The 22,210-nt window shown below is 46.2% G+C and overlaps 1 protein-coding gene across 1 annotated transcript in view; it reads right to left on the minus strand.

The window, feature by feature from the left end:
- Positions 1 to 13,876, minus strand: part of SEMA3D (semaphorin 3D) — a 155,161-nt gene extending 141,285 nt beyond the window's left edge. The window contains exon 1 of the mRNA XM_004582271.2: positions 13,739 to 13,876. The gene's annotated coding sequence lies outside the window, so the exon portion shown is untranslated. The remainder of the gene's footprint in view (positions 1 to 13,738) is intronic.
- Positions 13,877 to 22,210: the final 8,334 nt, after the last annotated feature.

The raw sequence follows: 22,210 nt of genomic DNA on the forward strand, positions 1-22,210 counted from the left end.
TCATGGTTCAAAAACTTTCAATGCCTATGAAATAAAATCCTAGTTTTGTTCCCTACCATTTCAAGGCTGCCGAAACTTGTAGAACATACACACATACACACATGAAGCAATCAAACTGCTGGGGTTGGTTTAATGACTGCAATGATGTCAGGCGCGAGCTCGATTAACCACATACCCCATTTAGACAGCTGAGAGGCAAGCTGTCACCGCCACCTCAACATGCCAGTGCACTAAAGCTGATGGAGTTCAATCACTTCTCAAGTTCTCGCAAATAATAATAGTAAAAAAAAAAAAGTTGCTAATTTCAAAGTGGACTTCACTTCCACTACAATTTAGGATGAACATATGCGTGTTCATCATCCCAAACTCACCAGGAGCAGGCACACGGCGAGATCGCGGCCAACCTTAAGTGGATGACTGACGGCCACAGCCCAAGGCCTCTCAGACAACAGCAAGCACAGCAGAGAGGTTGGGGTTAACAGTTTGTGTGCATTTCCTATTTCAGTAATAACTGACGTGAATGAGATCAGCGAGTAGCAAGGAGGAGAGGAAGAAAAGCACTGGACGATGACAAAGAGCTGGTGCGGAGCAGAGGCGAGGCCAGGGCGCAGCAGGGCTGGCCCAGGACCCCGCTCCTCCCCCGCCAAGGCCTCCTGGAACACTCAGCCTGAGCACCCAGAGCTGTCAGGGTGCTGCCTGTCTCCAACGCTGGGCTCCAGAGCTGGAACCAGTGCTGTGACCTGAACCGAGAACACTGCATTTATAATAAGTACATCTATATAAATAAACATGAAAAAACTTATAGCTATGAAGAAATCCTCTTTTCTCCTGAGGTAAAATCAACATTTAGCAGTCATCTATTTGCAACTAGGAAAATTATTAATATTCCTAAGATGAACACTCAATATAGGTTCTGTGAATATTTAGAAAATATTTAGAAAACACCCCCAATAGTTCTTATCTTATCAGCCAACATTTCATTTTGTATGACAGGGCTCTCCGAATTTGCTTAAATAAAGTACACTGATGAGCAGTAATAATAATACATAAACTCGAAACTATACTGAGAAAATCATTCAAAAGAATTTTCCCATAAAAAATGAGAACATTATTCAGTTTCACTTCCACTTGCTCAGAAGCTAAAGTGACCTTTAAGATCAATTTCTGAAAAACATCATTGATGAGCACATTTGCTGCTTCTATTTCACTATATTTCAGAAAACTGCCAAGCAGTGCAGGAGGCAGAGCACGCACTCACACACACACACACACACACACACACACACACACACACACACACGCCATGCAGGCTCCTTGCAGGTGCAGGCATTCTCCTTCATGCTGGCTCTCCCTGAACTCCCTCCTTGAGAGAAGAGGGTCACGTTGCCATTAGACAACTGGATTCACCAAGTGCCACAGCTCAAGGTCCCCCAAAGCGCCCAGTTAGAGAGTTAAGGATCCAGGCCTCTGAGTGAGACAGCTGAAGGAGGCCAGCTCAGCGCTGCTGTGTGGTCTGAGAAAGCATCCAGTCTCTGGGCACACGAGTGCACTACCCTAATGCTTCTTGGCCGATTTCCAGGTCCTAAAGTGCGTGGGCAGTGAATTGCATCATTTTGTTTCCCTTCACTTTCTTAAGAAGGAGACGAAAACAGAATATCCAGAAATGGCTGAACAATGAGAGCATTTAAGGAACCGTCTCAGGAGCAGTACCTGGTGAGACAACATACACAGCCGCCAAGGTCACACAGGGGCCCCTCAGCCCTGGCTTCTCGCTCAGTGCACAAATGACATGCTCAGCTGCACTGTGCCCCAAATTATGTCTCCATAAATACAGTTTTGTGCCAAAAAAAGGAGATGAGGAGACGGTTACAATCTTAAAACAGCAATCTCTTACCCAAGTAGAAATCTGAAGTAAGCCAACAAATGAGGCAATAGAACTCAACAAAGAACAAAGGGGTCCAGCATGCTAGCCTAGCGGCTCAGGTCCCACCTTATACGTGCCAGAATCCCATTTGGGCAACAGTTCTAATCCCGGCAGCCCCATTTCCCATCCAGCTCCCTGCTTGGCCTGGGAAAGCAGTCGAGGACGGCCCAAGGCATTGGGACCCTGCATCTGCCTGGGAGACCCGGAAAAGACTCCTGGCTCCTGGTTTTGGATCAGCTCATCTCTGGCCATTGCGGTCACTTGGGGGGGTGAATCAGCAGATGGAAGATCTTCCTGTCTGTCTCTCCTTCTCTCTGTGTATCTGCCTTTCCAATAAAAATAAATAAATCTTAAAAAAAAAATAAATAACAACAAGGTAGGGACGGCATTGCGGCTTACCAGGCTAAGCCAAAGCCTGTGAGACCAGCAACCTGGCAGCTCCACTTCTGACCCAGCTCCCTATTAATGTGCCTGGGAAAGCAGCAGTAGATGGTCCAAGTTCTTGGGCCCCTGAACCCATGTAAGAAACCAGGAAGAAGCTCCAAGCTCTTGCATTGCCTGGTTTAACCCAGCCAATTGGAAGATCGATCGATTGATCTACCTCTTCTTCTTTGTAAGACTACCTTTCAAATAAACAAAAAATAAACACACACAATAAGGCAGTAGAACAATGTGCAGATGCAATGAGAATCTGCCCTCCACATAACATGTATGGCTGGAATGAGATGGCCAAGGTCACGCATAGTGCACCCCTGTGCCATACCCACTTACTTACCAACCAGTCAGATGAGGGCATTAACCCCAAATAAAAACAAGAAATGAAGGTGCAGAGAGGCCACGTGTGTCTGAATTCCACATCTCAGAAGTGACAGAACTGGATCTGAACCCAGGTTGCTTCCATTCCTAGCCCAGGGTCTTAAAGATTACACCACATCTCCTCCCACACCCTGGAGCCCCATTCAAAGCTGCGCTAGTCAAAGACCATAAAACGTTCAGTCACCAAAGTAGTGACCTCATTTATAACCAGGAATCAAGCCAGCAGGACCCAGCCCTGGTGATTGTCTAGAGCTTGCAGTGATGTGGTGAAATTACTGGATGCAAGAAAGAAGTCAGACTTGGAGACAATACTCAGGCGTAATCCGCTACAGATAAGACTACAGGGTAAGGAAGATGACATAATTGTACAACAGGCTATAGACAGAAAGACCTAGAGTGCGAATAGGATCTTTTGTGTATTTGGGTTTGATGTCATAAGGGGATTCAATTAGACCCGAGATGATAATGAGTTCTTTTAGAATTACTTCCACTTCAGGACAGTCACCTGTGCCTTATCAGAGACTCTCACACAGCACTCAGCATAACAGGAGAATTAGAGATAGGAAGACTTTAAAACGGGGACTATGAGGAACACTTGTATAAAAGCAGCTTCCTGGTGAAGGAATGTTCTTTGTAATATAGAAGAAACTTTCTGATGGATTCTATATCCAAGTGGTCACAAGAGAAAAGGCAGAGGTCACAGATACGCAGGATGCACTGACTTCCCTTTCAAAGATTAGCTGCTGTGCACCAAGTATGAGCAAAACTGGATGGTAAGCTACAGGAATACAGAAGAAGAAAAGATAATGAGGTAACCAGCATTTGGTCGTCATGCTTGTGAAAACTGGTCTCACGGTATTGGAAAATGTGGATGAGAGCCTAACAGTTAATGGTGACTGGGAAAGCTTTTACAGACGGGTGGTTTGGATTTTTATAAAAGGCACTTTTTCAGATAAGATTTGGCGGGCTTGTGTGGGAGTGGAAAAGGCCAAGCAGGGAGGCGGCTTTGGCTGGGGGACCGCAAGAGCTGCAGCCAATGGACGACATGGAGGTGCAACTACCCCAAGCCGCGCTCTGTGGAGCCACAACACAGCAGCTGGAGCCCCACGTGCCGCCCCAAGTGGCTCACACTGATTTATGCTGCTTATTGATTTGGGAAATTTACACGATTTTTTGTTTTTGCTCATCCTTACACTGTCTACTTAACACACACACATTTCAACATTGCCTGCGCAGAACAAGTCAAGACAAGGGACCGAGAATTTTCATTTGTGATTCATGGACATCAGAAAGGGTTACAAATGTCCCAGAGGATGCCTCCTGGCTGTCAGAAAGATGATGGCTGTGTGACCGCTAAATGCCAGGGGAAGAGACTTGAATGCAATTGTTCTTTTTAATAACCTTTGAGGGAAAGTGCACAGGAAATGATATGACTGTTCACTATACACTAATAACTCTTGAAATATGAATCAAAGTACCGTTTCCTGAAATCTGAAAAGCCCCATGTGATAGTGACACAACAAAAGAAGGCTTTGAAACCATCAGCACCCAGACTGGGGGTAGGGCGGGTGAGGAATCCTGCACTATCAGCCCAGGCTCTCTGACCGTTTATTGAGTACACATGTATAAGCACCACATTCCTTCTCCACGCAAGTCTTTCCTGCCAAAAACTTGCCCTTTTTAAAACCTGAACAATGAATGCTCTCTGCCAAACCTCATCACAGCACAGACTAGGACAACAATCCTCACGGCTCTGCGAAATGTGACTCAAGCCAAAGGCTTGAGTGATCTGCTCAGTGTGATCTGCTCAGCTCTAGACTCAGTTCAAACGCTTTGGAGCAGCTACTTTCCAGGTGATAAAAGCCTTAACTTCAAATGTTAATACAGCAGTTTCTTGATTTGTATTCACAAAGCAATTTAAAATTACAAACCACCTGTTCTGCACCCTTCCATCAGGCAGGAACTTTTGCCATTGACCGTCCTGTTTGAGGAGCCACATATAAGATCATTAAATCATGGTCAGGAATTACATATATGGGTGGTGGGGAGGCAAGAAAGAAGTTGACTTGATCAAAAGAGTGAACTTGAAATTGGAAAAATATGTCAGTGATAAAGTTAATACATACACAATTGTACCAATATTTAAAGATTTTGTTATCTTTAAAAGCCCATTCAAAACTGACAACGTTCAAGATGACTGTTTTCATTTACAAAGAAACTTTTAAAAAGAATTCCCTAGCTATAACTGCATTATTCACAAGCCACCAACTAGTTGAAAATATATTGGTAACAGACTAAAAAGAGAGCCAACATGATTGCTTATACTAAATGTGAAACATCCACACCTCTATCATGCAAATCCTCTCCTTCACTGTTTTAATCACAGTAATGTATGGTTTCATTCCTCCTTGGAATTGACCTAAATCGTCAGAAGCTGGATTATTTTTTTAAAGTCTCTTTTTTTTTCTCTTGTGTAACAAAAATGAAAACTCTGATGCTAAGATACCAACAAGAGACAATGACCTGTGTCTTTTTCCGTCACTTTTCATTATTTCAGGAAATGCAGTAGGATGACACTAAAGAAAAGTCTTTGGTCACACAGTGTGGGGTCAGGCCGCATGCCTTTTCCCAAACAAGTCTTCAAATGTGTGTCCTGTGCTATGACTCATACAAACTAAAAACAGAAAACAAAGCATACTACACTTTGGGTTAAAAAATTTCAGCAGAAACTCCAGTTAGCCTCAAAGCAGAATCAGCTCTAAAAACAGAAAACAAAGCATACCACACTTTGGGTTAAAAAATTTCAGCAGAAACTCCAGTTAGCCTCAAAGCAGAATCAGCTCATTGTGAAGAAACGATGGACTCAGAAGGTCATGCAGAGAGGCATCGACAGAACTCAAGCAGGGCACCGACACGCTCCTGCAAAGGCAGCATTCTGAGAAACACTGAGACTCAATGTGGGAAACACAGATGCACACATAGCATTGTATGTGTGTATACCTGCATGTACACATGCGAAGATGTGTGTGTATGTGCATGTGTGTATGCATGTGAGTGTGTGCCTGTATGTATGTAAACGTGTATGTGTGTACATGCAATCGTGTGTGGGTCTGTGGGGCACCTTTGTGAACTTGTATATATGGATGGACTGGCGGATTACAACAGTAGTGCCATAGGATTATGCCCAACTAAAAATTATGTTAGCTGGCAACTTTTTTTCTCACTTGCTTTGTGAGATGCCGTTGACAATAACCGTAAAGTCCACACAATTATGTAAAGTGCACAGTACTTGACAAAGAGAATGTTTCTGTTTTACATATTGACTATACTTTTTATCAGTGTTTTATAGTGTACCCCTTCCACCTGTAAAACAAAAGTGTTTAGTACAAAGCAGTAGACCACACAAGGTGGGAGGAGCCCACGCATGTTGTCTGCACTGTCATCAGGAGGCTATGCGGAGGGAGTGACCCAAGGCATTCAGGCTAAGTATGTTCTACACCATTCTCACAGTGCCCAAAACACACATCCATGGTGTTAAGCAACCCGTGATTGTGTGTGTACGTATATATGTGTGATTTCAACGTACGGGTAGAAATGAAGATGACAGACCCATGTGCTGCCCGCTCTGCAGCCAGCCTGAGCTTCTCACAGTGCTCTGGAGAGGTGCAAGCATCCTAAGTGAACAGCATTACACACGTCATGGTGTTTGTATGTACTTACACTACTGGACAGAAATTCACCTTCACAAGTGTTTACCACCGTCTATGCCGTGAGATTCCAGGAGGACGGGACGGAGCCAGTAGCCAGATGATCACCGTGCCAAGGTTTGGGGAGGGTAACCCCACGGAGCAGGGAAGACATCTGGCACTGAGCATCAGTCTTGTCAGCATCAATAAAATAACAGATATAACAAACCCTCACCTTCAACAAATACGTAACACTGACTTATAGGACTTGACAAATACATAGCTCCATTTGCATGAAAGCCTGTAACAGTGACCCGAAAACTTTTTAAGGAACTTAATTCACAAATTAAATGATTGAGACTACAAAAAATGCATGATAATCTTCATAAAATTTTCAACACTTGGGCCCGGCATGATAGCATAGAGGCTAAAGTCCTCGCCTTGAACGCACTTGGATCCATTATGGATGCTGGTTCTAATCCCAGAGGCACTGCTTCCCATCCAGCTCCCTGCTTGTGACCTGGGAAGGCAGTCGAGGACGGCCCAAAGCCTTGGGACCCTGCACTCGCGTGGGAGACCCAGAAGAGACTCCTGGCTCCTGGCTTCAGATTGGCTCAACTCCAGCCTTTGCGGCCGCTTGGGGAGTGAACCATCAGACGGAAGATATTCCTCTGTCTCTCCTCCTCTCTGTATATCTGCATTTGCAATACATTGTCAACTAACTCGAGTCTGTGGTTTACTTACAGTTCCTTAGTTGCAATATCTTCTCTCTGTTGCATGTTCCCATGCAGGATGGCCCATTATATTCAGTTCCCACTCCTCTAACTTTCCTTGCTTTGATAAAATACTGAGACGGCAGGTCTGACATCCTGTGGCATACTCCAATAGTGCAATTTTATTCTTTATGATAGGCTTGGTTATGGACTTGGCAGAGAGAGAGTCCAGAGCCAAGTGCCATGTTCACCCCATCGCATCAGGGCACTTGGTACCAATGTGAGGTAGGACTGTCCCTGTTGGCCTTGTCCACCACGTGAGACAGTACTCCTCACACTTCCCCAGGGAGAAGTGCTCGCTCCTTCCCTGCCCTCCCACCAGGCTGAGCTCACGCCTTAGCAGGAGGTGGTTTGCTTCCTGCTCAGAAGGGCTGACCACCCACCTAAAGAACTAGAACTTCTGTATGCAAAATTGTCTCTTCTCCTGCACATACTAATTTGCTCAATAATTATTTTCTTATCCATGCACTTTTTATACCAGCACTTTCATGGGTATTACTTATCTCATAACCAATATTACTTTATTTTTGCTTTACTTGTCCCAATTTGGTTATTTCTGGCACTACAAGATTGAATGTACCAGGTTCACCCTATCAATGTCCTGCCCCAGAGCTGGAATCGAACATTTCTAGAAGCAGACCTGATTCCTTCTACAAGAATGGTATTAGAAAGCAGGACTCATACACTAGGTGCCAAATACAAAATTTATTGTTAAAGTAGGTTTATGCCTAAGCTAAGCATTGACATATTTTTGTGTATAGGAGATTTATAGATAAATTTTAACTAATGTTTTCTATATTTACCATTTGCCTAATGTATTAGTAATGATCACGAAGTACTTCTATAATAGGAACCATTAACATAATTGCTTTTTAAGTTTCTAAGTAACTCATTTCAGCAAGAAAATGCAAGGTAATACCAACTACCACATCACCACTCAATATCAAAAGTACACTGAGAATGCTGCAAGCTCCCAATGTTTGTCTCTCCAACAAAGCAGGATATTTCAACATTGAAAGTATTATTTCAAAGTAGAGTAGCATCCATTTTCCAATGATTATTCTTCAAAAGAGTAATCATGTTACATATAACAATATACTATCTGCAAACAACAATGACAAATATAAAACCTCTGGACATATGAATTTAATGTATATAGACTAATCATTATTTATAATGATAAAAAGCACCAAAACTGGTTTCGCACATGCCATCGTAACTTAGGCACAATTTAAGATTAATCCATCACTAGCCTGAGGCCAGTGATGGATGCAAATGGGAAAATGGTTTCTCTGGGATTATTTAAACAACCCAAGGACATAACTTTCCTTTTCTGAGGCTGTTTCTAGAAGATCTGACACATCCGTGCTGGTGCTACATGTCTGCTGTGTAACATTTCTCGGACTCTTCGCCAGGGCAAATGCAGTGTTTCCACTGAACCGCTTTATTAGTGAACTCCGCTTTACAATATACTTGAAACTATGTGTGCCTAAGTCACTCACTTAGATAGGCGTCTGGCTGGCCCATTCACTCCTGGGATGAATATGACACCATAATCCTTAAACTCTTTTCAGAATATGTAGAAAAAATGACTACAGAGGAGGCTTCATAAAACGCATAATTGATTAAGACATGAAACAGAAGCACGCCCCCAATGGTAGCGTAATCGCATCAGCTTTCTATTCTACTTCATACACTTTCCATGAAATTAATGCTGCTTCATTCCTCTTAAAGTGTTTAAAAACTGCTTTTTTAATATAACTTTATTTACTTCCTCCCAAAAAGTTAGTTCTATTCAATGAGATTTGGTGCTACACAATTAGAAAAGCAAATTTTTCTACTTTTCCTGCAATTTCCGATTGAAAACTCACTGATGCACTAAAGCAAACTTGGAGGTCTATGAGTTGGCCAGAGGAATGGCGACAGCAGCCACCGTCACTTCCGCAGCAGAAGGCGTCACGCCATAGAGAAGGAGGTGCCCCACGAAGCAGGGCGCGGTAAGGACAAAGGCAGGCCCAGGTGCACACCAGCTGTTCCAGCAGGCCGAGCTCACTCCATTTGCAGCCTAGCTACACATTTCTTTGAGAGGATAACATTAATAGCTAGAGAATTTGAAGAAAACAATGAACAAATTGAATAAATTTACTAGGGAAAGATCAAAGAGCTCCTGGTTCATGACTAAAGATTAATATACTGATTTTATTAACATGCATGTAAGTGATCAAATATGGAAAATACAAAATTTCAAAGTCAAAAATGAACAGGATACGTCATTATATATACCAATTTTATAAAACACTTGTCCATGTCTCTAATAACATACTGCTTAAACGTCTAATCATGAGGTTTCAGGTCACTCAATAATAAAGTAATATCAAAGATGTTGCAAACTTTTATCACTCTCTTACTTCACATTCCTCTTTTGTGTAATTATTTTTTCGGTATTTAAAGTTAAGGCAAACATGCCAGATTATGTAGAAACCCATTTACTGAAATGGTCTTTTGGAAAGGCAACTGAAATGATCATTTTGTAGCACGTGACTTTCTTCACTCACTATTCTTACACTCACGTGCCCTGTGTGGATGATCGCCACACAACTCCTGGATGTATTTCATTGTCACAGAATCCTGAGTTTCCAGCTGTTTTTTTTCTAATGAAAATATAAAACTCAGGAATAGGGAAAACAAAATCTTCCTTGCCAAAAACTATTAAATATGAACTCATTAATCTTTAGTCTGACATTTCATATGAAACAAAAATATCCAAACTCACTACTGACTGATTAAATGGACTTCCTAGAATCTATAGCTGTCATAGAATCTATAGTTGTCATCAGAAAGATAAAACTTGAAGCGAAACCAACTCCTGCCCTCTAGTTTCTTACCTCAGGGAAAAGCCCCACCGCCTCCAGAGTCCCCCAACCTCAAACGCAAAGAAAGGAAGGAAACAATATTGAAAATAGCTGGAAGGTAAGGACAAAGATCTAAAAATAAACAGGGCTTGGGACAAGGTTTCCTGGAGAGGAACTTTCTTTTGAACTACTTTCTGAGCTGGGTAAAATGTGGTCAACAGGTCTGTTCTGTGTCAGTCACGACGTCACTGTTTTCACTCCACCAATGTGGATGTGTCTTTCAAGGATGACAGTCATGGATGCTGAAATACCTAATCCTTCAGTTCAGTCCTCTGTGTGGCATCAAGTATTTACAGGAAAAATAATGAAAGAAAGCCTACAGCTACTCAGGTTTGGGGCCAATTACTTCCTATACAGTAAAGAAGCTGCCCAAGAGATTAAGGATGGAACCCCCAGGATGTTCCCAGCCCACATGTATTTTTTTCCCCAAACAAGGAAGGCTCACCAGTCTGAAAATGTGCCATCAGTCACTACACTAGGCCCAGTGGGAACACCTTCCCCTTGATCCTGTAAGTGGATCTTCACACACATGATAAAAAAAAAAGGTAGAAATTTAGTTCTTTAACCCCACTTTAGCAGCAAATCAACACCAGGACACACAGATGTCGGGAACGGGGAAGTGGCACCTGCTGTACGGACTCCCACCTCCGTGTGATCACCTTTGTTGAGATTTCAGAGACAGCCAAGGAAAGAGTACATCTGTGCCCCGGGCACCATGCAACTCCCTGCCTTAGGGTAAGTCCAACTCCAAACCATGAGATGCTGGCTTAGAGGAAGAAAAGATGATGAGAGAAGAACACCACTCAGTTACACAGATTAAGTCAAAAACAGTGGGTGTGCCCCCTCTGCTTTTAATTGTTCATGCTGTCAACAAGAAAAAAAATCCGCATTCTCAGTTGTGTAAAAGCAAATTACACAACTCTCTCCTTGTGCATGTTTCCCTCTAATATATAAAAGATATTCCTGGGCCCAGTGCGGTGCCTAGTGGCTAAAGTCCTCACCTTGTATGTGCCAGGATCCCATAAGGGTCTAGTTCTAACCCTGGCAGCCCCGCTTCCCATCCAGCTCCCTGTTCGTGGCCTGGGAGAGCAGTCGAACATGGTCCAAAGCCTTGGGACCCTGCACCAACGTGGGAGAACTGGAAGAAGCTCCTGGCTCCTGGTTTCGGATCGGCTCAGCTCCGACCATTGTGGTCGCTTGGAGAGTGAATCAACTGACAGATCTTCCTCTCTGTTTCTCCTCCTCTCTGTATATCTGACTTTGCAATAAAAATGAATAAATCTTCAAAAAAAAAAAAAAGATGCTCCTGCGGTAAGAGTCTTTATGGAGGCGACTCTACACTAGTGCTAACAGTGCCCGTCCTTTACCCTTAGTCTCTGCTGAGCCATCACCTGCTGCTTGCCGGGGCGCGTTAGCAGGAAGCGGGAGGAGAAGTGCAGCAGCAAGGACCTGAGCGCTGCCGCCTCAGCAGCAGTGCAGGTGCCAACCCACCGCCCTCCTTCCTAAGGGACCCGGATTCTTAGGGGTAAGCACCAGGTACTTACAACGGTGCCTAATCGTGCCAATATGGGACGTGAGCTTTTCCGTACTCAGCTCATGAAGACAAGTGAACTGAGGGAAAAAATCATCTCGGGAAAGTTCTGCATTGTTATAGTCACTAAATATCCTGCAAAGAGACCTGTCTGGCCTCGGCGCTAACAGCACGTAGGGGGCCTGAGACGGGCTCTTCCCGAGCGCTGCTGATTGCCAGGCGTGCCTCACCAACAGGTGGTGACCGAGGCAGACAGAGCCTGGGGAAGCCACATACACCGCCATCCTGCCAGTGAGTCCAGGAAACCCCTCAGGGACATCTCGGTCCAGCTGCCTAAGCTCTGCCCCCTCGCTGCAGCATGGCAGCATGGCAGCATGGCAGCATGGCAGCCAACACCTTGTCCCCTCTCCTACTCCATCTCTAAACCAGCCTGAAACTCGGTCCCTTCCCCTAACGGCCAAGGTGATTCCTACAGGGGACAATAGCTGTTGTCACCTCTTGGCTCCTCTGTTGCTTTCTAATGGAAAAGGCAAAACATAACGATGCCCTCTGACCCACTCTTGGGACTAGGACTGGTGACATGGCACGAAACAAGTGCCGCACACCCGCCCCTTCCCTGCTCCAGCTGTTTCCACTTGGCGAACGGCTCGAAGCCCTCTGAAATGCTGGACGTCTATATCAGGCCCAAGCAACTGTGTCCCTGCTCCCCTTGACCCTATTCCTTATCTCATCCCACATCATCTTCCTGTGTTTCCGGGTCTTTCCCTTCCAAGGGCCAAGGTCTCTCCCCTCCTCCCTGACCCAGGCCATCCCTGGGTCGCCCGGCAGCCAGGGTTCAGCTCACTCCCCAGCTCCGCGGCCCTGGCGACTCCCGGGCGGCGCACCACCAGCCCAGGGCGCACCCATCCTCGCCGCTGTCGGCCCGAGAGCCGCGAGAGAAGCGAGGAATCACTGGAGTGATGACAGGCGGCTCTCCGCCGTCCCCACCCTGCGCGTTTTTCTTCCCGGTGCAGCACCCAGGAGGCGCTGATCGCCCGCGCCCTCGTGGTTGCCATGGTTACCACCCCAGCTGCAGCACCAGACCTGGGTGGAGTCCTCCCGCCACTTGCTGGGCCTCGGGGCTCTGGGTTGGAGAGCCCTAAGCCTCCCACGGCTGCCACCTGCAGAGCCCGGGGTCCCCTCTCCCCTCGCCTTTAGCCTGTGCAAAGGTAAGGGCAGAGCAGGCGTCAGGGTGCGGGAGTGGAGGATCCCAGTGGAGACCCTGGCTTTTGCCGCGCTTCACTCTGGCGCCACGGCGGCAAGTTTGCCTGTGGAAACCCAATCCCTGTGACGCGGAGCCCCAAGGTGGCTGGCCCGGCTGCGGCAGGCGCGCGTCCGCGGGCTCCGGGGCTCCGTCCCGGAGCGGAGCGTCTGGCCCCGCGGTCGAGTCCGCTCCTCGTCCCGGCTCCCTCGCAGACACCGGCGCAGCGCGCCACGCCGCAGCCCGGAGCGCAGGGAGGCGCGCGCACGGCCGCGAGGGCCCACGCCCGGGCCAGTGCCCACCAGGGGTCGCCTCCGGGACCGTCCGGCTGCCGAGGGATTCCCCGCCGGGCCGGAGCGCGCGTGCCGCGGCCAGCTGCCGGCCCCGTCCGGCTCGCCTCAGGTCTGGCAGGACGCGCGCTCCCGGCCGCCTCACAAAGTGTCACAGAAAGCACCCCCTCTTCCCCAGCCCACCCGGAGAAGGCGCGCGGACACCGGCAAATGCCCTCAGGGACGCGGGGTCCTGGCCAGTCCCCCCTCACATTATCCCAGTGAACCTGCCGCTCGGGAAGGCGCCGGCCACAGCCGTACGCGCTCCCCGCGGCCGTGACAGGGCAAGGGGCCGAGGGAGCCGCCGAGGCCGCCACGGGTTCCCGGGTGAGTCTCTGGAGAAAAGTTTGAGTGGCGCGGGGGACGGGCGGGACGCGCAGTGCCGGCGGGGCTGCCGGGCTGTCGGTGGGACGGCTCCCTCTTCCCCAGCCGCTCGCGTCCTCCCCAGCCCCGCCAGCCCCGTGGGGCGCCGCCGTCTCCACAGCACCTTCCCCCGGGAGCAGCAGGTGACCCGACAGCCGCCCTACCTGCCGTGGACGCTGCTCCGGCTCGCTCGCGCTCTTCCTCCCTCAGACGCTCCCTCCAGGCCAGAGGACGGCGGCGCGGCGAGGGGCGTGCGTGGCGGCCCGGGGCACCGGCGCGAGTGGCTCGGCCCTGGCGGAGCCCGGAGCCGCCGGCGGGCCTGGCGCAGCGCGGGGGCCGGCCGGGAGGCAGGGGGCGCTGGTGCGCGCGGGCGCGGGCGAGCAGGCGGCAGCCGGGGCCGGGAGGCGAGGGTGGCGCGCTCCGAGCCCGAGGGCGGCTTTTAAGTTTGTGGTGTGACCGCAGCAGCTGTCCTGGGAGAGACTCGGTCTTTCTAAAAAGGGGATGCTGAAAATGCCGGGGATTACCTCTCCCTTCCGATCTCCTCCCACCGCCCGGCCCTTCCCCGCGCGCTCCAAGTCGCCTGGCGCGCAGGCTGGCGGGGGGAGCTCCGCGGAGGCCGCTCCCGTGGCGCGCAGCAGCCTTGTGGAAGACGCGTCCCCGTCCCAGGAGCCACCTCCGACCTCCGAGCCCGGCCTGGGCGAGCTGGAGCCCCACGGATCCCCCTTTTCTGGGCCATAAAGTCGTTTTAAAGACCTCCTGGGCCATGATTGGCCACAAAATTCCTTTTACAAATTCTACCCCTCTTCTTTGCCCTCCCCCGGAGGACCCTCGTGCTCGTCCATGATGTGAAGCCACAGTGCGGAGACCTTGGGGGAGCGGGCAGAGGGACAGGGCTCAGGGGTCAGCTCCAGACAGAACCTGGGCCACAGGAAGGCGTACCTTTCTCTGAGCCCACTTCTGCAGAGCTGTGCCATGACCTCTGGATTTCAGGAATGTGTGCTAGATTTTTACACCGTTTTTGCTTATGACAGGAACTGTGGAATCCGTGCGCAAAAGGAACAGGTCAGCGTGTTGTGGAAACTTAGCAGTTTGGAGGAGGTGTCTTCTTTTAGAAATAGTGCAGAAATGGCTTGCTTTTAGCGGGGCTACAGGGACCTATGACAATGTGAACGCGTAGGGCTGTGCTCCTAAGGGCACGGAGAGAGCCAGACAAGTTGCTGGATCTTGACTTTGGGACCTAGTGAGCTGCCTGGTGGACACTCTGGGAGTGCAAGGGGACCTGGGGCAGCAGCAGCCAAGGCCCTTCCCTGAGGAGCCTGACAGCCAAGCACAAGGTGGGAGGTCCAAACTCCCTCGGAAAATGATGGCAGTTGGGGTGGTGAGCAGACAGGGCCGTTCTGGAAGACTCCACTTGGCCACCGCCCTGCAGCAGGGAGCCACTGAGTCACCGTAAGTTGCAGGCAGCTGGCTGCTGGCAATGCCAGGCCAAGTCCACCTCCAGTTTCCCAACCCTGCCCAAACCCCTGCGTCTCCTTCTGCCCCATCTGTAGAGCCTTGGTTGTTGGCTGTCAGGCAGCCCACCCCTTAATGTTCCTCTGCACATCCAGGAAAGCTGAAGTATCCACAGCCTGCTGCCACCCAGGAACCTTTTTCTCTGAAGGCTTTCTGTTCAGTGGCATGCCACTTGCATTGCAACAGTCATACCCTCCATGTGGCGATCTTATTTTTGAACTTTGTGTTGTTAGCAGTGTATAATGTTGCTCAAATTAAAAGTCCGTTGATTGTGAGGACAAAATAGTTGTTTTTGCCTCCTATAGCATAGTTTAATGCTTTACACTTGCCGGGCTCGTGGTTGGAAGTCTTGAAGTTTAAAATTATTTGTTCATTTTCTAGCAATTGATCAGTTCATTGGCCAGGATATTGTATTTAGCTGGAACTGTTACCCACCTGCATGCTTATCTTTCTCCTCCTGTGCAAACCAAAGCATCCTATTGTCAGACAAAGCTACGTCCCAGTTTGTCGCATGCTCAAAGCTGTATCCCAGTTTGCTCCTGTTTCAACACTTTCCACAAGGCCCTTACAGAGTTAACCACCATCTCCTCTTTTCCCTGAGCACGTTTTAAGATTTATTTCTTTATCTGAGTTATGACTACAGCGAGACTTCCACGCAGCGTTTTACTCCCTCTGTGGTGGCAGTGGTCAGCACTGGGCCAGACTAAAACCAAGAGCGTCTTTCAAGTCTCACAGGTGATTGCAGGGCCCCACTGACTTGAACCATCGCATGCAGCTTTAACCAGGCCATTGTCGGGGAACTAGATTGGAAGTGGAACAGCTGGGACATGAATCAGTGGCCCACATGGGGTTCTGGTGTGGCAGGAGAGTATGACTGCTACAGCACAAAGCCAGCCCTTAGCAGATCTCTTACATCTCATTGCTGTCACGGCCCTCTTCGTGTTAAGTCACAGTTATTTATACACGCACCTGCATCTCCTGGATGAGGATTGACTGTTCTGTGTCTGGTTCTCCAACCCACAATTCAGTTTGTATTGACCTGACTTAGTTGGAACTCTCCTGGCTTCAGATTTAGGCCGAAATTAATTAGAACATCCTGAAAATACTCAGGGAGACAACATTTGGAAGCTGAATTCCGTGCTTTCTTCCCTTCCAGTTGTTCTGAGCACGAGGCAGGCAGTCAACCCCGCAGCCGCAGGTGCCTGCTGAGCAGCCTTGGCTATGGGCGTGGGTCTGCCGTGCTTCCCTGAGGGTGTGAGGTTGCAGGACTTAAGGAAACTATTGCACATGAACCGATATCAATGACACAAGACTGTTAACCACCCTCTCTAAGAGTCTCAGATTTATTGTCATCAGAAATTGCGAGGCGACCTGTTGCATAGAGTCTTTACCTAAGTCCTGAAGATAAAGCTGGAGTGGGGAGTGGCTTACATCAGATTTCCGGAACATGGAGGGCAGCTTAGCTTTTCTGCTGTGAATCCTCAGCACGTGAAAAGACTATACCTCGTCAGGGACAGCCCACCTGACGGTGCAGTGTGCCTGCTTCAGTCTGAGGAAAGGAAAGAAAGTGATTTCAAGGCACCTGGAAAAGTTGAATCAGTAATCTGGGTGTTCTGGAACTCCAGGCTGTTGCTTTATGATTCAGTGCACCCCACCACTCTCCCCTCAGGCACGCTCTCACTGGGTGTAGTGATAAGGGCCCAAAAACCTGAAATACACTGTTTTTCAAAGGATTACATTTTAATATCAGATGGAAACCAAGGAATAAAGTTCTCTTTGTGGAACTTAAGTGATTATTCACCCATGTGCGGAGCCGGGGGCTGGCTTGGCACAACAGGTAAGAGTAGAAGAGGAATGTTCTAGACTTGTCCGACTCCACATATAGCTTCTCAAGTCAACAGGCAAGAGAAAGATATTTACTGTGTTTAGAATTTAAATCTAGCAGGACCTCAGAGCAGCTGAATGTGCCCAGTGGAAGCTGCTTTGCCGTAGTTCTTTCGCAGTAAAATCTAGGCCTACTTTTCTCTAAGTGATTTCACATTCACAAAAGGAAATAGGCTGAATTTTTGACAAAAACAGCAGAACAAATTCAGAAAAATTTATGCAGTGAAACAAACAGGAAAATGGAATGAAAAGCCAAAGTCATATTAATAAAACTAGGCTTGACTGACTCATGATAGAATCTCTATCGTTATACTTAAGACTCTCTTACGAATATTCTCCCAAATATTAACATATCAGTATGTGGAGATAAGAAAACTGGGACATATGTTAATTGATCTTTTTTGGAAGGAATGATGATGGCATGAGTGGAAAACAAGCTCACACAACTCCTAACTTCTAAAAGGTACTTTCCCCTTTTGTAATATCAGGTGTTTTTTCCCATTTACTTCATTTGATCGTGACAACTTAGTGCTAGATCATTAGATATTTATAGTTTAAGATCATCAGGTGTGTTTAGTGGTGGAAACTAGCCTGCATGACTTATCTTTTCACACACAAAGCACTCTCAGAAGTGAGTATATTCCTATCTCCCATTATCAGATGGAGACAGAAGAGAGCTTATAGTTAGATAATTGCAATGAAAAATTGTGGAGTGTGACCAACGACATCAAGGCCGGGGAAGACACCCCAGAAACCGTGGAGTGACCGAGGGCTTCGGGGCTGGAAAAGACACAACCCTAAACATCCCTTTGACTCTTGCCTCGATGCTCGATGCTTTCTCTAGAATACCCTGCCCTGTTTTAGTCTCTTTATTTTTGACAAATCAGCTATTTTTCACAACCTTTTCAAGCCAGAACTTAGGGTTATATTTACTTAGCTGGATTGGGGTGTGGTGAATAATTAAATTCAGCAGGAATGTGCTTCAAAATAAAAATAAAAACACAGCCCAGCCCCTTTGGCCAAAATCCTGAGACCTCAGAAAAGAAAACTCCTTGGCTATAACATTCTCTGGAAGTGGGAAAGGTTTTCCAGGCCTGACCTGGGAATAGAGAGCTCCTGCAGAATGAGGGAATTTGAAGTCAGAGAAGTGACTCTTTGTATCTGATTCTTAACATTGAACTTTTATCAATAAACAATCCCCAGGGAAGAACTTTAAGGAAAAATAAACAACTGTCCTATACTACATAGGAAAAAAAATCACAGTCTTTAAATTTGTTTTTATTAGTATTTTATACCACAACCCTGCACACTTGGAGCGTACTCAGGTGTGCTGGATTCCACCAAGCAAGTGGGGGTGAGGTGGGGACTGATGGGATTTCTAATTGAGGGGAGTCTTGTTTGCATAAGGGTGATGAAATGAAGAAAAATATGCCCTCTTGTGGCTTATTTGTTCTGGTTCAAAAGTAATCAACAGGACTCTATTCTTTCCTGAAAGCCAAGCATACCTATATTCCAAGTGGAATTAAACTATTTCTTGGTGCAGTCGCTGCCAGAGCAGGTTCGTGCAGACAGCAGCAGGAAGGCATTCCAAGGCTTCTGCTTTGTCCAAGGCCGTGAGCAGCTGTGTAGCCACAATGAAACCAGTATCCCTGAAAACGGGGGAAGATTTTCCAAAATAACCCACAACTTGGTATAGATATTATCAAAACACCCTCCAAATAAGTGCATTAGATAGAATTTCTTTCTTAAATAGTGAGGTTTGTTTTGGACAAACTTAAACCATCAGTTTCTACAAATAAGAGAAAATTCATGATTTCCTTTGCTACTGTATTTGTGCCTCTGCTGTTTCTTTGACTGAGGTGACAGATTTTCCCATTAAAAAAAGTAAAGTATATGGTGCAGCTGTTAGGAGAACAGTGATTTTCCTTCTGCGCCTGTTTTTTCTCTACTCTTCCCTGGTTTGCTCAGAAATAAAGATGCAACACATGTATTAAGTCCTGTAATTTGCGGTTGTGATGAAGTCTCTCTCTCTCTCTCTCTTTCTCTCTCTCACTCACACACACACACTCACACACCCCTCACACACCCCTCACCATGTCTAAAAGAGCAAAGTGAAGATAAAACTAGTGGCCAATGACCTCTTCTTAGCAAGAGGATGTGTTTCATTACAAAGTGAATGTCAAAAGTTTAAGCCAGGCCAGGTTCTAATTACCAGAATAGATATTTATTGAAAGAAGAAATACAAATGGACAGCAAGTATATGAAAAATGCTTGGTGTCATTATCTGTCAGAGAAACATGGATCAACACCACAAAGAAATATAAATCAATAGCTCATCTCTGTTAGAATGTCTATTATCAAAACAGCAAAGAATAACAAATACTGGCAAGACTTTGAAGAAATGGGAACCTTTGTATACTGCTGGTGGAAATGTGAAACTTAGGCACAGCCTTTATGAAGGTCAACCGAATGACCCAGCTATTCATCTGCGTACACATCCAAAGAAAATAAATCCAACAGTTACTTCAGCACTGCTTACAATAGGCAAGATGTGGAGTCAACCTACATGCCCACCAGTGGATGAATGAATAAAAGAAACCATACACACACACACAAGGGACTGGTATTTACCCATAAAAAAATGGGATCCTGTCATTTGTAGCAAAATGAACAGAACTGGTGGACATTATGTTGAGATAAGTCAGACACAGAAAGACCACCACTGAATGTTTTCTTGCGTATCTTAAACATGTTGGTTGAAACAGACTAAGGAATATTAGAAACTGGGAAGGGGGTTGGATGAAAGATACAAAAGTACAGATGAGAGAACGGTGCTGGGGTCCTACTGCACCGTGAGACAGCTACAGGTCACAGCCGGGTAATAGGTCATTTGTGAAGAACCAGAAGAGAACAGTTGGGCAGCTCTACATATATAGAAGTGGAATGTTCCTTATCCAAAATCAGACAGATTGTGCTAAAATAGAATCCAAAGTTTTGGTTTAGGAAGGTTGTGAAAAATAGCCGATATTTTTGTTTGTTTGTTTGTTTGTTTGTTTGTTAAAAAAAGAGCCTGAAACAGAGTGAGGTGTTCCAGAAAGGACGTGTTGAAATATTGCGCCATAGGGGCTGGCATGTGGCCTACAGGCTGGCTAGTCCTCTGCCTGCCAGAGCCAGCATCCCGTATGTGCTCCAAGTTGAGTCGTATCTGCTCTACTTCTAATCCAGCTTCCTGGTTACAGCCTGGAAGGGCAACAGAGGATGACCCAAGACCTTGGGCCTCTTCACCCATGTTGGAGCCCAGAAGATGCTCCTGGCTCCCAGCTGCGGATCAGCCCAACTCTGACCATTGCAGCCATTTAGGGAGTGGACCTGAGGATAAAAGATCAGTCTGTCTCTACTTCTCTCTGTTTAAATCTGGCTTTCAGATAAAAGTAAATACAATATTTTTTGAAAAAAAATATTATGTCTCATATAAAATGCACAATTATTACGTTTTAGTCAAGAATTGTAACGGGACAGGGCCAGATATTTGGTGCAGTGCTAAAGCCACCAACTAGAAGGCTCAAAGACCCTACTGAGTGTTTTGGTGCAAGTCACGGCTTCCTACCAATGCATACCCAGAGAGGCTTCAGGTGATAGTTGATCCCCACTATCCATGTGGGATGCTTAGATGGCATTCCTTGCTCCTGATTGTGGCTGTCCAGCACTGGCTGTTGTGGACTTCTGAACAGAGAACCAGGACATGGAAGTTGTGTATGTGTGTATGTGCGTGTGGCTTTGAAATTATTTTTGTCTCTCTGCCTTTCGAATAAGTCAATAGAGGATAAGTAAAAGGAAAGAAGAAAAACAAGCCAGACTGCTAAACCTTAGTCTAATTCGGTAATAATTACGATTCTTGTCGTGAGTGTTAACACTTATGCAAGGTGACTTCACGTTAACCCACTCAAAGTGATGTTGCCATTTGACTGAATCTGTTGGTCTCAGGTCTTCAGTAGATAACTGAGTTCTACTTTGCAATCCAGTTTGAAAATCCTGATCTTTTAATCAATAGATCAAGTCTGTTAACATTACTAATTTACTGTGAGGAAACTTAACCATATTATTTTTCGTTCTATGTAATATATGTGTATATATCTAATGCATACACATAATTTTTATAATGTTTGTATACATAGTATGTATGTTATATATATAACATATACATATATGTATGTAATGTATACCTATGTAATATGTATGTGTGTATATATGTATATATAAAATGTTCCAGCTTTGGAATTTTTCTTTGTATTTTATTATTTTCTTTTGACTTAAAAAAAATTACTTCCTTTGAATACAGGTGATTTTGATTTTTATCAGCTTTTTACTGAGTTATTAAGTGAGGTGATGTTGTGTTTTGGGTTTTTTAATTTGCTCATTTCTGATCCTTTTTGAGATGTTTCATATTTTCCTCCAGCAGCAGTAACAAGTTACTGTCCATGTAGAGTCTGAGGGTGTGAACCCTATTTTGTTAGTTTTGGAGTTGTCAGTACCCCTCTTCTTTGGATACAGTAAACTGCATTTTCATTTATGGCTGTTTTAATTTAGTAGCAGCAAGAGGATTGCAAGTCCTTCTGATTTTTTCTATTTTCTCTGGTGTCTGCGGAATGCTTAGTTCTCCTCATTTGCTTCATTCTTTCCCACCAGCACAAGTCCACAAAGACACCGTCTTCTCTGCAGCCGTCCCAAACTGCCAGCCACAAGTGCGGACAGCCGACTGTTGGAAGGCTCTGAAGGCACGCCGTGGGCCATGCAAGAAAGGCAGACTCAGGTGGGAGAAAATATTGAAAACTCCGTGTCCTATGTCATCTAGTCTGTGAAACAGAAAGACAACTTAAAAGTGAATTCTTATTTTTGTATAGATTATAAGGAAGCCAAAAACCTCTGAGATTTTCAGCCATGATTTCATAGCTTGACATTGGCAGGGCAGAGACTGCTGTGAGACCAGAATAGACACTCTCAACTGACCTTTTCTGCTTTAGTCATCTAAGAGTAGTGACTTTTCCAGCTCCTTAAAGGTGTTTGCAACTAATGGAGCATTACTGCAAAGCACTTGAATGAATAGACCTTTTAAACATGCTGCTGTTGAACTAATATGGTAAAAAAAAAAAAAAAAAAGGTGGGGGGGGTGAGAGGGGTGCCAGCCACTTAAAAGAGCTTTCCCATGTCTTATTGATTAAGTTGAATGCAGCAAATGGAAA

The sequence above is a fragment of the Ochotona princeps genome, chromosome 20 (genome assembly GCF_030435755.1).
Source record: "Ochotona princeps isolate mOchPri1 chromosome 20, mOchPri1.hap1, whole genome shotgun sequence".
Classification (NCBI taxonomy): domain Eukaryota; kingdom Metazoa; phylum Chordata; class Mammalia; order Lagomorpha; family Ochotonidae; genus Ochotona; species Ochotona princeps.